This window comes from Marmota marmota, unplaced genomic scaffold (genome assembly GCF_001458135.2).
Source record: "Marmota marmota marmota unplaced genomic scaffold, marMar, whole genome shotgun sequence".
Lineage (NCBI taxonomy): Eukaryota > Metazoa > Chordata > Mammalia > Rodentia > Sciuridae > Marmota > Marmota marmota.
This window is the reverse complement of record NW_026000005.1, coordinates 22,241,840-22,257,502: the sequence shown is the minus strand read 5'-3', so window position 1 is coordinate 22,257,502 and position 15,663 is coordinate 22,241,840. Positions and strand designations below refer to the sequence as shown.

The 15,663-nt window shown below is 33.8% G+C and overlaps 1 protein-coding gene across 4 annotated transcripts in view; it reads right to left on the bottom strand.

The window, feature by feature from the left end:
* Carf (calcium responsive transcription factor) overlaps nucleotides 1-12,449 on the bottom strand; it is a 53,899-nt gene extending 41,450 nt beyond the window's left edge. For all 4 annotated transcript variants that reach the window (XM_048808331.1, XM_048808332.1, XM_048808333.1 and 1 more), the window contains exons 1-2: nucleotides 12,313-12,449; nucleotides 4,336-4,454 (exon numbers count right to left, since the gene is read on the bottom strand). The gene's annotated coding sequence lies outside the window, so the exon portion shown is untranslated. The remainder of the gene's footprint in view (nucleotides 1-4,335; nucleotides 4,455-12,312) is intronic.
* Between the last annotated feature and the right edge of the window lie 3,214 nt (nucleotides 12,450-15,663).

The window sequence follows — 15,663 nt, the reverse complement described above, 5'->3', positions numbered from 1 at the left end:
TTTCCTATTCATACACACTTAGGATAATATTTAATTTATACACATTTAATTATAACATAATTTATACAGGAAGACATTAATATAACTAATAATAAAATAGAACAATTTTAACAACATCCTCAGCTGGGTATGGTGGCCCCATCTATAATCTCAACTACTTGGGAGACTGAGGAAAAAAAGATCATGAGTTTGAGACTAGCCTAGGCAACAAATCAAGACTCTGCTTCAAACAAACAATATCCTGTAATACAAGTTATTTAAATCTTATGAACTGTTTATTCCTGGAATTTTCCATTTAATATTTTCAGACCATGGTTGACTGTAGGTAACTGAAGCCATGGAAAATGAACATGCAGGTAAGGAAGAATTACTGTATACATTTCTTACCATTACAATATAATCACACAAGTTAATATTAGCTTGGCAAAACGTGGAAAATGAAGAAATATGTATACAAAATACTTCTGCATCATTAAGACCTAGTAATTTTCAATTGAGATGATTTTTGTAAGGTTATAAAATCAGTCCTATTTTGATATATAAGTATAAATATCTTTAAATTGCTTCTTCTTTAGAATTTTGTTTTATTTTTTTGGTACCAGGGACTGAACCTAGGTCATCACACATACTAGGCAAATGTTCTACCACTGAGTCACATCCTCAGTTCTCCCTTTAGGATTTTAAATAATCACTTGCATCTTAATCTAATTTATTATAAAAATTCCAAAACAACGTATAGTTACTTCTTGGGTTATAGAAGAGCATTTAAAAAATAGTTTTCCACTCTTTTAAAAATTTTTGTTCACTATATTACTTGAGAATAAAATTTTTTCAAAGAGGTTTAAGAAACAAAGCCAGCATCAGCAATCTAGTAAGGCCCTAAGCAACTTAGTGACATCGTGTCTCAAAATAAAATATTAAAAGGGTTGGAGATGTAGCTCAATGGAAACCACCCCCGGATTCAATCCCTGGTACCAAAACCAACCAACCAACCAAATAAACAAACAAACAAACAAAAAAAAACTAAAAAGTTGACCTAAAATATTGTGTGGCTGTCCACTCTATTGTTTTTCAAAAAAAAGAAAAGCAAAAGCTGTGAGAATCAACAAGAATAAAATACATAGGAATAAAATTAGCCAAGGAGATTATAAACACTTATACACTGAAACTAAAAAACATTCATGAACACAATTAAAGAAGAAAAAATTTTACAGCTGGGGGAGTAGCTCAGTGGTACAGCACTTACCTATTATCTGTGAGGTCCTGGGTTTAATGAAAAGAACTTAAAAAAAAAAAAAAACATGGTGCTGACATAAGGATAATTATATATCAATAGAACAGGACTGAGAGTCCAGAAACAAATTATTATATTGACGAGTAAATGATTTTTGACAGGACACCAAAAGAATTAAATGGAAAAAGACACTTTCTTCAATAAATGGTGCTGCAGACAAGTGAATATCCACATGAAAAACAATGAAGCTGGCCAGGCACAGTGGCACATGCCAATAATCCTAGCACTCCAGAGACTGAGGCAGGAGGACTCCCAAGTTTGAGGCCAGCCTGGGCAACTTAGTGAGACCCTGATTTAAGAAGGAAAACAAAAAAAGGGGTCTGGAGATGTAGCTCAGAGGAAGCAAACCCCTAGGTTCAATCCCCAGTACCATAAATAAATAAATAAAAAGGGCAAAGATATTTCTTTAAGGAACATGGTAAAAAAAAAAAAAAACCATGTTGAAATGCCCAACAAGCACATGAAAAAAAAAAAAAAAGATTGGTGTCATTAGTCATAAGAAAATTCAAATCAAAACAGTAAGATACCACTTCATTTGCACTAGAACAGTTATATATATATCATACACATACTTAACACATTTAAAAAAATCTATATTTAGGTATATATTGTTAGAGTTAGACATATTATAATATGTTTGTATGTGTGACAATCTGGAAAATATGAATGTGAACAGATATTTGACAATATTAAGTAATTTTTGCTGTGTTTTTAAGGTATATGAATGATAATACAGTAAGGTTAATATTTATGGATAAAATTATATCATGTTATGATGTCCAGGATTTGTTTCAAAGAACATCAAGGTCAGATAAAGTAGTACAATATGAAAAAAGACCACCATACAGTAATAATTGTTAAAGCTGGTAAATGAGAGCCAGGCACAGTGGCATACACCTATAATCCCAGCAATTTTGGAAGCTGAGAAAGAAGGATTCCAAGATCAAGGCCAGCCTGGGATACTTAGTAAGAGTCTGACTAAAAATAAAAATTAAAAAGGGTTGGAAATATAGCTCAGTAGTAAAGCACCCCTGAGAGTTCAATCCCCAGTGCCATAAAAACAAACAAATAAAATTGATAAATGACTAACAGGCATTGGTTTGTTTCTACTTCTGTATATTTTTAAATTTCCCTTTGAAAACATTTTAAAAATGAATATAATTTAGGGCTAAATAGACAAATGCACTGTCAAAGTACAATGGTTCATTATAACTACCTTAAGTTAAGCAAATAAAAAACATGAAAATAAACAGAACAAGCTTGATTGATTGGACATACTTAAAACTCCATTCCTGACAATTAAAGGACGTGTTTCTCTGAACTCATAGAGAACTTCAAATACTAGATTGGAAACATAATAAAAATATTATGTAACAAAACTTGTTGGAAGGGTCTGGGGTTATGGCTCAATGATAGAGCACTTGCCTAATATGTGTGAGGCACTGGGTTCAATTCTCAGCACAACATAAAAACAAATAAATAAAATAATTAAAAACTTGTTTGATACAACTAACATAAAATTTCAAGGTAAATTTGTAGCCTTAAAATTTTATTTTAGGAAAAAAAATTCAATTGTATGAGATGAAAAGGTTCAAGAGATCTATATTATACATCACAATGGCTATAATTAGTAAAAATAAATTGTAATATTTGAAAGTTGCTGTAAACTAGATTCTTGGTGATTTTAGCCTGTTAAGCAGGGCTACAGATGTGGCTCAGTGGGTATGGCAATTGCCTAGCACGCACAAGGCCCTGGTTTCTATCGCAACAACCACACATACACACACACACACACAGAAAAGTATACAAGATAATGCATATGTTAACCAGCTCAAATTAACCATACCACAATTTATACATATATGAAAACATGATGTTGTACCATAAATAAATATAATTTTTGTCAACTAAAAAATAAAAATTTATTTAATCCACTTTCTTGGGGAAAAAAAATGAACCAATTGATCAACTTTTAAGGTGAGAAATACAAATGCAGACACATACAAAGAAAGTCCATATTAAAGAGATCTATTCAATGAAATAGACCATAAAGACACAATAAAGAAGCCAATGGGGCTGGGGTTGTGGCTCAGAGGTAGAGTGCTTGCCTAGCATGTGTGAGGCACTGGGTTCAATCTTCAGCACCACATAAAAATAAATAAAAAGATATTGTGTCCACCTATAACTAAAAAATGGATATTTTTTAAAAAAGAGAAGCCAATAATGCCACAGGTTGATTATCTGAGAAAGAGAAAAAGATTTAGCAAGAGAGAAAAAAGAAAGACAAAAAATGCCAGTAAAACAACAAAAAAAGGGACTAACTACAAAAGATAGGGATATTATGGATAAATTCCTAGAAAAAAAAATAACTTACCAAAACAGATTACAGAAGAATTGTAACAACTGAACAGTCCTATATACATTAAAGAAATTGAATGTGAAAAATGTTCCCACCCACACGCACACAAAAACCCAAGGCAAGACATTTTAAGAAAGTTTTAAAAAACGATGTTTTTTTTTTTTTTAAAAAAAAACAATTCCAATCTTATATATACTCTTCTATATTGTAAAGAGAGATTACTTGAAACTTATTTTATAACCTACATGACAAAATTGACAAAGACAGTACAAGGAAGAAAATCTATAGAACAATTTTAATTGCTATATGCACTAGGTCCTTGCAATTCTGGAAGAACTCCTCCTCCCAGGAATAACCAATTTCTAGACTCTCCTATAAACTTGCCCTTTCTATGCAAACTAACTAATCCAGACACAAAACACCCAGATCAACTTCCTTTATGGGGCACTTACCCTCTGGGACACTATTTCCTTGTCCTAATTACTTTAGGGCCAGGTATCAGACAAGAAGGGACAGCCAATACACCTAAGTCCATTGAAATGGTTAAAACTAGCCAATATTAAACCTACTTGGTCTGCTTGCCCTGTTCGCCCATTCTTTTTCTTGAAAACCACAATTCAGGTTTTTTTTTTTGTTTTGTTTTGTTTTTTTTGTAGTCTCCCACTTTCTAATTGCTACCAACCTTTGTGTTGTTTTGTGTGGCCCTATGTGGTATGGCATGTCCCTCTCCTCTTGGAAGCTGTGAGTAATAAACTATCTTTTCAAAGGCAATCGACTCCTGTTCTGTTGGCCTCACCATACCTGAATAGAAACAAAATCTGTTTTAAAACAATCATAAATATATAAATATAACAATCCAAATAAAATAATCAGTAAACAAAATCCAGCAATGTACAATAAAAATATTGTATTACATCCAATCTAAGATGCCATTGAATTTTTTTAATATTTATTTTTTAGTTGTAGCTGAACATAATACCTTTATTTATTTATTTATGTGGTGCTGAGGAGCAAACTCAAGCCCCCGTACATGCTAGGTGAGCATTCTACCGCTGACAACCCCAGCCCCAGATGCCACTGAATTTAAGTGTACCCTTATTTTACGAACCACTAAGAAAGAAAAAAAGATGAGAAACAATGATACATATTTTCTTATCACTTGAAAGTTTTATTTCATAATTACTGAAAGGGTCTTTTTAAACTTAAACATTTTTATCATAGAAAAATATCTTAACTAAATAGTGCATATAAATACATAAGGGGAAAATACATGGAAAATCTAAGTTATCCTTTTGCATTCAGAATCTAATTCTTGCAATCACTTCAATTCACTCACTGGTATTCAATTTTTTCTTAAGGAACTTAATCTTATCTTTTTTTAATATTTATTTTCTAGTTGTAGTTGGACACAATGCCTTTATTTCACTTATTTATTTTTATGTGGTGCTGAGGATCGAATCCAGGGTCTCTTACATGCGAGGCGAGTACTCTACCGCTGAGCCACAAACCCAGCCCCTTAATCTTATCTTTAAAAAACTGAGCTTTTAAGATGGCTTTGCAATTATGTAGAACAAATCTTTTTTAATCCAGTTTTGGAAGTATTGATGAAACATGGCTGATAACTGCCTTCTTTTCCCCTCCAAAACCCTTCCTTGTAGCTGTTAGGTTTCAAAAGTTGAAATAGCATTCCACCACTGTCACTAAGTGGCTGGGACTCATCCTTTTAAGTTTTGATACTGGTGCTATTGTATGGGTAAAGACATAGCAGAACCTGCTCTTTGGCCAACAGAGACTATAATACACCACTAGTTATAAATAATATTAATTTCAAAGATGTAAAAATGTGGAAAATGTGCATTCCAGAAGCTGACATCAGCACATTTCAGGCCCAAGGGTAAAAATTCCAGGCTGGGGTTGTGACTCAGGGACAGAGCACTTACCTAGCAGCACCACATAAAAATAAATAAAATAAAGGTATATTGTCCAACTATAACTAAAAAAAAAAAAAGTAAAAATTCCTTTCAGAAAAGACTATAAGGGCACCTGATTTCTGGGGATGGGAGAACGGGAAGTTTTTTCATGATACTTAGACATGCAGGCACTCAGAAGTTGCTGATGCAATTGTCCCAGTTTGACTTGGCTACTGCTCAAAATGGCAGCAGACCTTGGTGTCAACAACATGAAGCTGGTTTTACAAGAATGAAGGATGCTGGAGGTAGTGACCATGAAGTGTTTTCTAAGATTTCAAAGGAAGGTCTGCACTGTGAAACACAGTGCAGCAGGTTGGAGTCCTTGTGGATTGCCGTTGAATATGTGATATGTGAAAAAGTGAAAAGGAAGCCAAAGCTGCAGTGGAGACACCCAAGATGAAGAAATGCCTGTATCATAGAATATCTGCCAAGAAATGTTGCAGGAATCGAGCAGAAATAAGCCACAAGAGAGATCATGAAGGTTGCAACCAGCAAGGCCATAGGAGTGAGGCAACATAAGCCCTTTGGAGAGAACATTACGATGCCATGTGCCCTAGACTCTGGATGTGGGGCCACAGGACTTTTTTACTCAACTGGATTTTGGTCTTACTTTGGTCCCATTTTTCTATGCCCCTATTTCTCCCTTGTGGAATGGAAATGTTTACTTTGTTGTGCTATTACATATTGGATATTGATTTTTACAGGGGCTCATGCTGAGAGTTTGCCTTGAGTCTCAGAGGAGACTCGGACTTTCAGGCAATGCTGGAACTTATGTTAAGACTATAAGAACTCTTGGAAATGAACTAAATGCATTTTGCATTGTGAGGTGGGCATAAGCTTTGGGAGTAAGGGAAGAATATTATGGTTTAGATATGAGGTGTAGCTGGGTTAAGTGGCACATGCCTGTCATACCAGTGACTCGGGAAGCTAAGGCAGGAGGATCACAAGTTAAAGCTAGCCTTGGCAACTTAGCAAGGCCCTAGCAACTTAGTGAGACCTGTCTCTAAATAAACTATTTAAAAAAGGCTGGGGATGAGGCTCAGTGGGTAAGTGCCTCTGGGTTCAACCCCTGGTACCAAAAAAATAAAAAATAAAAAAAAGATATGAGCTGTTATCCAATAACTCATATGTTATACAATACAAGAATTTTCAGAGGTGAAATGATAGGATTATAAAAGACAATCTAGGGGCTGGGGTTGTGGCTCAGCAGTAGAGCACTTGCCTAGCACATGCGAGGCTCTGGGTTTGATCCTTAGCACCACATAAAAATAAATAAAACAAAGGCATGTGTCCAAAAATAACTAAAAAAAAAAATTTAAAAAAGCACCTTAATCTAGTCAGGGGATTAATCCACTGATATGGATTAACTGGGTGGTAACTATAGGCAGGTAGGGTGTGACTTCATGCTCCTGGGGTTTATATTCTGTTCCTGGTGAGCAGAGCTCTCTCTGCTTCTGACGGCCATGTCCTGAGCTGCCTTCCTCTGCCATGATATTCTGTATCACTCAGGCTCAGAGATATTGAGTTGGCTGTCTATGGAATGAGACCTCTAAGCTTGTGAGTACTAAATAATCTTTTTCTCCTCTAATCATTCTTGTCAGGTCTTTTGGCCACAGTGGCAAAAATGCTGACTAAAAGAAATGTACAGTCCAAAACTACAAAATTCCTAGAGGAAATATAAGAGAAAACCCAGATGATCTTGGGCATGGCAATAACTTTCAAATATAGCATGAAAGGCACAATTTATAAAAGAAATAATTGATAAGCTGTATGAAAGAAATAACTGATAAGCTGGACTTCATTAAAATTAAAAATTTCTGACTTCAGTGGGGAAAAAGTCAAAGGAATTAGAAGATGAGCCATAGACTAAGAGAAAGTATTTATAAAAGAATACAAGATTTGTATCCCTAATATACAACAAATTATAAAAACAATAAGAAAAAGAATACAATTTTTAAAATGGTTGAAAGAGCTGAAGAAATACTTCATCAAAGAAGATACACATATGGCAATTAAACACATGGGAGGATGTCCAACAGCATATGGCAAACTAAATCTTAACAATAAGATGCCATTATTAACATTTATATTTTATTAGAATGGTTAAAATAAAACAACTGACAATATCAAATGCTGGCAAGGATGGGATGCAGAAAAACAGGAATTCTCATTCATTGCTGCTGGAATGCAGAATGGTACAGATCCCTTGGAAGATAATTTGCAGTTTCTCATAAAGCTACACATAGAATCTAGCTATTCTACTACGAGGTATTTACCCAAAGGAATTGAAAACTTGTATTCCACAAATGCTCATACACAGATATTTACAGCAGCTTTATTCATAACTACTAAAACTTCAAAGCAAGATGTCCTTGACTAGGTGAGTGAATAAATAAACTGTGGCATATCCATAAATGAAACTTTTTTTTTGTCTCTGTGATGGGGATAGAATCCAAGGCCTTGTGCATGTGAGGTAAGTACTTTACTGCTGAGCTCTATCCCTAGCCCATGGAGGTTTTCTTGGTGACTTAAAAAAAAAAAAAAATGGCTGGGGGTGTACCTACTGGTATAGCACCTGCCTAGCACATGGAAGGCCCTAGGTTCTATCCCTAGCACCACCAAAGCCAAAAACAAATGAAATATAAAATCACAAAAAGACACAGAGAATACTTCAATGCCTATTTTTGTTTCTAAATGAAAGAAGCCAATTTGAAAGGCTACATATCATTATGGTTCCAAATATATGACATTCTAGAAAAGGGAAAACTATACACACTGTAACAGATCAGTGGTTGACAGAGGTTGTTAGGTGTATAAATGGGGCAGGAAAACGGATGAATAGGTGAAACACAGGAGACTTCTATGGTGATTGAAATAATTCTTTATGATACTATACATGATATCATGTATTTATCAAAATACACAAAACTGTCCAGCCCAGAGTAAACTTTAATGTAAACTATAGACTTTCGTTCATAATAATGTATCAATAGAATTAGTTTGACAATTAAGAAATGTGTCATACTAATGCAAGATGTTAATAATAGAGAAGCTGTGTGTTGTGGTGAGGTAGGGGATGGGGTCTTATTATTTGCTCAATTTTTCTATAAGCCTAAACAATGTTAAAAAAAATATAAAGGCTTTTAATTAAAAACAAAAACAGGAATTAGAGTGATTGGGAAATAAAGCCAATAGCAAATCACAGTATATAAACTCTAAAGTTATCTTGAAATTTTTGATTAAGTTGTCAAACTCTGAACAATTTTGGAGTTCAAGTATACACAAAACTACTTTTTTTTTTTTTTCTAAAACTTGAAATAAAAACAGAAAAAGCCAGACATGGAGGCACAAGCCTATAGTTCCAGGAGGATCACAAGTTAGAGGCCAACTTTATCAAGTTAGCTAACCTGGAAGCTGATAGAGCCCACAAGTTTGAGGACAGCCTGAGAAAAACAGAGAGACTCCATCTTAAAAATAAATAAACCAACCAACCAGAAGTGTTTAGTGAAAGGGTCAGTTAGTAAAACTGCACAAATCTGTTGGAGTATTCTGTAGTCATTTGATCTAGCCCTGAATTTCAGCTTTACACTTAGTTATCAAGTTGGGCAATCATTCTAAGCTTTAGTTTTCTCATCTGCAAACTAGGAATAATATTATATCCACTTCATAGGGTTGTTGTGAACATTAAATAAAATAATGTATGGAAAGGCCTTGGCATAAATCCCATCACATTGTCAGTATTCAATAAATGTTCATTTTTTTATTACATATGTAAATTCACCTATCTAAACTAAATAAATCCATTGTTTTTTGAAGGTAAAAATTCTAATCATTTCACTGATGTAATGAAAACTTAATGGCATCTGCCTATAATCCCAGCGGCTCAGGAGGCTAAAACAGGAGGATCACAAGTTAGAGGCCAGCTTTATCAAGTTAGCAAGGCCTTGTAAGCAACTTAGTAAGACCCTGTCTGAAAATTAAAAAATAAAAAGGGCCAGGGATGTAGCTCACTAGTAAAGTGCCCCAAGGTTAAATCCCCAGTACGAAAAACTGAAACAAAAAAAAATGGTCTTAGTATGAAGCTTCTAAATGAACTTCTAAACATACTTCTACATCATCTTTGAAAACTTGCAAAAACTTTACACTTTTAAATAACTAATAAGTTCTATTGAATTATTACTGCTTAATTTAAAAAATTCACACATCTCATTAAATGTAGTAGAGAATGAATATAAAATTGACCTGGATTTAATGGGGAAAAAAATCCAAATTATTAACTTCTCTGAACTTCAATTTCAGTTTAAAATCAGAATTTAGTATGGGTGATCTTCAAAATTCCAGCCAGTTTTAAGGTTTTTGTGTCTAATAGTTGATTATCCTGATATTTTATTTAAATATTATTTATTTAAAAAATATTTATTTTTTTAGTTTTAGGTGGACACAATATCTTTATTTTACATTTATGTGGTTCTGAGGATCACACCCAGTGCCTTGTGCATGCTAGGTGAGCACTCTACCACTGAGCCACGACCCCAACCCTAAATATTATTTATTGATTGACTTTTAATGTGCACTGAGCAGAAAAATAAGAGAGTTCTATTTTAAGAGAAAACTTTTACAAAGTTAGATTCAAATGAAAATGAAGTTCTACTGAAGAACTTATTAAAACTGAAATATTTGTCAAGAATACAATTCAACTTTCTAAAGTAAATTGTCTAGCATACAATTTGGATACAATTAAACTTTTCTAAAATAAATCAAGTATATTGACATACTGTCTAAACATGATGACATTAAGATTAAAAATTTCTTAATATTCTAGGGAGCTCTTTATTTTGATTTTTAAACATAAACAGTAGTGTGGTAGGTCAACAGCAATTATGAATTTAATTACCATAGCTATAAAATAGTTTAATATTACCTGAATATCTCTATGCTTAATAATTATTAGGTAGAATTATTACCATTCTACTATCCTATGATGGAAGACCTATTATTATAATCCTTTTATTGAGGCTCACTGTTCAAATTTTAGAAGATTATCCATAATATGGCACTATGTTAAAAGTGTTTTACCTGTATCATTTTATTTAAACCTTTAAAATATCCTTGATTCAGTTACTTGCTCCAATTTGCATATAATATTCAGGCAAGTTAAGTAAATTTCCCAAGATTATATTTAAGAAGTAACAAAGAACTCAAACTATATGTGTTGACTCCAAAGCCCATCTTTTGAAGTCATAGACAAAGCACCCACCTTCGTCTATTAGTCAAAACTCCATAGCTTTAAATCATTTTTTTTGATAGGTTAATAAAATAAACTCTGCTCATTTTTGTTTTCAACTTTTCCTGGTAAAAATTTATTAGAGGAAGTTCCTAACACAAAAAAAGCTCTCCTGTCAGTAAACTAATCTGTCTGATCTCATCCAAAAGCTAGAGGTCTAACAGTAGCCATTGAGAAAACATTCTGTAGAACAGTTTCAGAAGTGGACTTGGGAAGGAATTGTAAAAACTGGAAACAGTTTAGGGAAAAGAACTACAAAAGCTTACTCTGTTTCTTTCCAGGTGCCCCATCCCACAGCTAGCCCCTCAAAAATGTTTTCCACGTTATCTCCTTTTTGTCTTTTCACTGACATTTCATTAATAAAACTTGTATGGGCATTAAAACACATTTTCTATTAAAAATACTTTAGATAGAGCATTAGCCATTAATAAATTTGCATAAATTTTTTTTAAAACATTTATTGTTTTTAGGTGTAGATGGACACAACACAATGCTTTTTTTTTTTTTTTTTTTTTAATGTGGTGCTGAGGATTGAGCCCGGGTCTACCGCTGAGCCACAATCCCAGCCTCAAATTTGCATAAATTTATAGAAGAAAAACTTTTTTTCCTTTTAAGATGAGTTGGAAACAGCTATTCTGAGGGAGTGAAGAGTTTAATTTGGAGGTAAGGAAGCAATTATAACTATAGACTGAAAGAACTTTGAGGGATTTGACAGTCCTGAACTAAATGTGAAGACTGAAGGAAGTATGAATAGCCTAGGTAAGTACACTAGTAAAGGGGTAGTGATACTGACAACGGAAGATTGTCAAACAAACCACTTTTTGAAAATTTTGCCCAGACTTGGATTTTGTCAATGAAATAAAAATAACTTGATTTTCTTATGGGAATGCAAAATGCAATTATAATTTAAACAAACTTTCTGTGGTTATAGAAGGAAAATTCTATTTAAAGCAATTCCCATATAGAAAAATGGGTTTAAATATGAATACCTAATAAACTGTTGAAATAGAGATTAAAAGCAGTTCTAACTTTATGAACATCCTTTCAGAAAAATAATTTGTAGTGAAAAGTATTATTCCTTCTCATTTCTTCCAACAATTTCTACTACTCTCCTCAGTCCTGACAACTGCAGAATGATTTAAAATACCCAATTTCCCCATCTATCCTTGATGTCAGTACATGCATAATTTATTATCACTAATTCCCAATTAACTCAATGTAAAGTTTTTGAAAAGTGAAATACTAACAACATTAACTAGGTATAAAATGTTTTTCTCCAACTGGTAACCATAAATAGAACAATGCCTATAACAAAGTATAATTTGACTTTTTTATTAATATGTAAGAGATAATAGTTAACTTATAAAGCTGTTGCTTTCACTTAAATTAAAAATAAAATGATTACCTTCAGGCAGTGGCTCAAGTTTAAATTCCAGTCCTCAAGCATTCTGCCACCCCCAGAATGTTCTTTCATGTTCACCAAAGTTCTTCCTTTTGGGGGTCACTAAATAACAGTTGTAGCTTCATTTATGTGAAAGTTATAACTGTGTCTTCACAGCAGCATTTTCTCTGTAATGAGAAATTATTCAATGTATATTTCATTTTTCTATACATAAATAAAACTACTAGATTTCATTACGCAGGTTTTATTGAAAAAGTAGCTATTACCAGCCACACTTGGTAGAACCACTTGGTAGTTCTCAGTTGAAGAGAACTAAAGACCATGCTGCCTTTACAGATAATTACATGTGTCTTAGAGTAGGTGATTTAACCCCTCTGTGCCTGTCTTCTTATCTAAAATTAAGAATCCAGACTATGGTTTTATTTCAACTCTCACTCTACAGAAACAAATGAAACAGACCTCTGCAGCAACTTATATATTTTACATCTATTTCCTCAAGGAAAACATTTACTAACAGACTATCTTTCCAAGCCACAAGAAACTTTAAAACCTCTTCTCTCTCTTACTCCCAACCCTAGTACTGATAAACTTCTTTCTTTTTGCTTCCTTCCTTTTGGTGGTACTGGGAATTTAACCCAGAGTCTCATATATGCTGGTAGGCAAGTGATTTACCACTAAGCCACATTCCAGCGCTATAAATTTACTTCTTAAGTAAGAAGCACTGGGATTGGATGAAAAAAAGAAAGAAAAAATTATTAAATTTGGAGTTAAGCCAGTTAATGATCAGACTTCAGAAAACAGTATTCATTTTTTTTTCTGGCAAACTGCTATCTAGAATACTATCATATCACATTACAAAAGTAGATTTTATCTTATATCAAAAAACTAGAGCCTAGTGTGGTAGTGCATGTAACCCAGTGAATCAGGAGGCTGAGGCAGGAGGACTGCAAGTTCAAAGCCAGATTCAGCAATTTGGTGAGATCCTAAGCAACTTAATAAGAAGGGCTGGAGATTTAGGTCAGTAGAAATCCTCAGTACCAAAAACAAAACAAAACAAAATTGGTGCTTCAGTTTTTTATTTATGGAGAGAAAGGCATTTTTATTGTTTACATAGTGAATGCATAGTAGATGAAAAGAACTTAGGATACTAACATTTTTTTTCATTTTGTTCAACAGCAATTCTATTTGTTCTAAACTGTAATTTTTCAGGTGTAATTTCCAAAAAAACTGTCTTATCACTTAATTATTGTGGAATTTCCCCCTTAGATTTCTGTGTATTAAAATGTATTGGTTATGCTGGGCACAGTGGTGCACACCTGTGATCCCAGCAACCTTGAAGGTTGAGGCAGGAGGATCATAAGTTCAAGGTCAACCTCAGCAATTTAGCAAGACCCTAAGCAACTTAGTGAGTACTTGTTTCAAAATTGAAAAAAATGAGCTGAGGTTGTAGCTTAGTGGAAGTGCGCTTGCCTAGCATGTGTGAGGCACTGGTTTTGATTCTCAGCACCACATATGAATAAATAAAATAAAGGTCCAACAACAACCAAAAAATATATTTTTTTTAATATTTATTTTTTAGTATTTGGCGGACACAACATCTTTGTTTGTATGTGGTGCGAGGATCCAACCAGGGCCGCACGCATGCCAGGCGCGAGCGCGCTACCGCTTGAGCCACATCCCCAGCCCCAAAAAATAATTTTTAAAAAAATTAAAAAAATAAAAAGGGTGGTGAATGTGGTTCAATGGTAAAGTACCTTTGGGTTCAATCTCTAGTACCAAAACTAAGTAAATAAATAAAATGAAATTCATCTGTTAAAAACAATGATCTGAGAATAAACTCCCAAACAGGATGACTGAAGGATGAAGCCACTTGAAATCTTAGGATTTCTTTTAATTCTACAACCGACCAAGTAGGGGACCCTCCACACACACAAATAGGACAGAAAAGAAAAACATGTGTTTTCCAAATTGTGGTTCTCCAGATAGCAATGTGTCTGAGGACTACAAAAAATTAATTCCATAGGAAATTGTTTTGAACCCAAAGCTTGCCATTAATGTACTAAATGATATTAAGAAAAACATTCAAAGCAAAAGTATTAGCTATGTTAGGTACTGTTTGGAGGTGACATCAAACATGACACATAAATCACTGCTGAAAGAAAACCCAAAACATCATATGGGGTATTCAGTTATTTTTGCAACACTTATTAGCTAAGTTTTCCTTAAAGTCTCAATAGAAATAAGTACTTTACTGAATTTTCAAGACTTCCAATCTGCAAATCGAAGTCTTATTTCCTTAAGAATATTCTATATTGATATTCTTTATCTTCCCCATATTTTTCTATTCAAACGAAGTGCAAATTATTTGGCTCAGTTATTATTCTTAATTTGCTGAATTTCAAATTAATGACAGTTTAAAATTTCCAAGATATTTTAACTAATGATGTTACTAACAAATACAAGATTTCAGTTAAGAAAGTGTTTCAAGCTTCAGATACCTCAACTTATTTAACGTGTAAATCCACATCATTACAAGCTCAATCATAACAAGTGTTTTTCTGGGACTTCTGTAAAGGTTTTCTCATTTTATTCCTCCATCCAAGTGGCTATCTCTCTCATTTGCCCACATAGGCAAAGCTTCTAGTTAAACTTGAATGCATAATATGATATTAATATTTACTGAGAATTTATATGGCATCTTAATTCATTCAGTTGACTAAAACGTGGCACAGAGAGGTTAGTTAAGTACCAGTCAGGATGGAACCCAGGCATTCTGGTTCCAGGGTACATATTTTATAAAAGTGAGTAAGCTGAAAATAGTCGTGGTTTTATTGCCATTACTCTCCAATAAAAGATTATATTTCACTCCCAACTGTTTAAATTACTTCTAATTTCCTATAGCTGATTTAAATATTAGGCTTCTACTTAATCTAATACATCTTTAAGTAACGTAGAGGAAAGCTTTAGTTTTCTTCACCAGCACACATACCGTTCCGCCCACAAATTTTGCAATCCAGTTCTGCCTGATCCTAAACTGTTCTCTCTTGAAGACCCCCTCTTGGAGCTTTGCTGGCGAATGCCTTAAAATGTGACTTTGGGAATTGGAGAGTATCATCTCCATCCAGCCTACCTCAGAGAAACAACTATATTGAACTAGAGTAATTACTGGGATCATTGCGACCAAGTCAAGGCTTTGGGTAACTTCAAAACAAAAAGTAAAAAAGCCAGGGGGAGAAGGTGTGGGCAGAAGCTTTTCTTCTTCTAAACACAAGGTATAAAAAGGCTGAGAAAGTGGGGAGGGGAGACGCTTAAAAGCCGGACGCAAGAGAGCGTGGGAGACCACGCGCAGGGCGC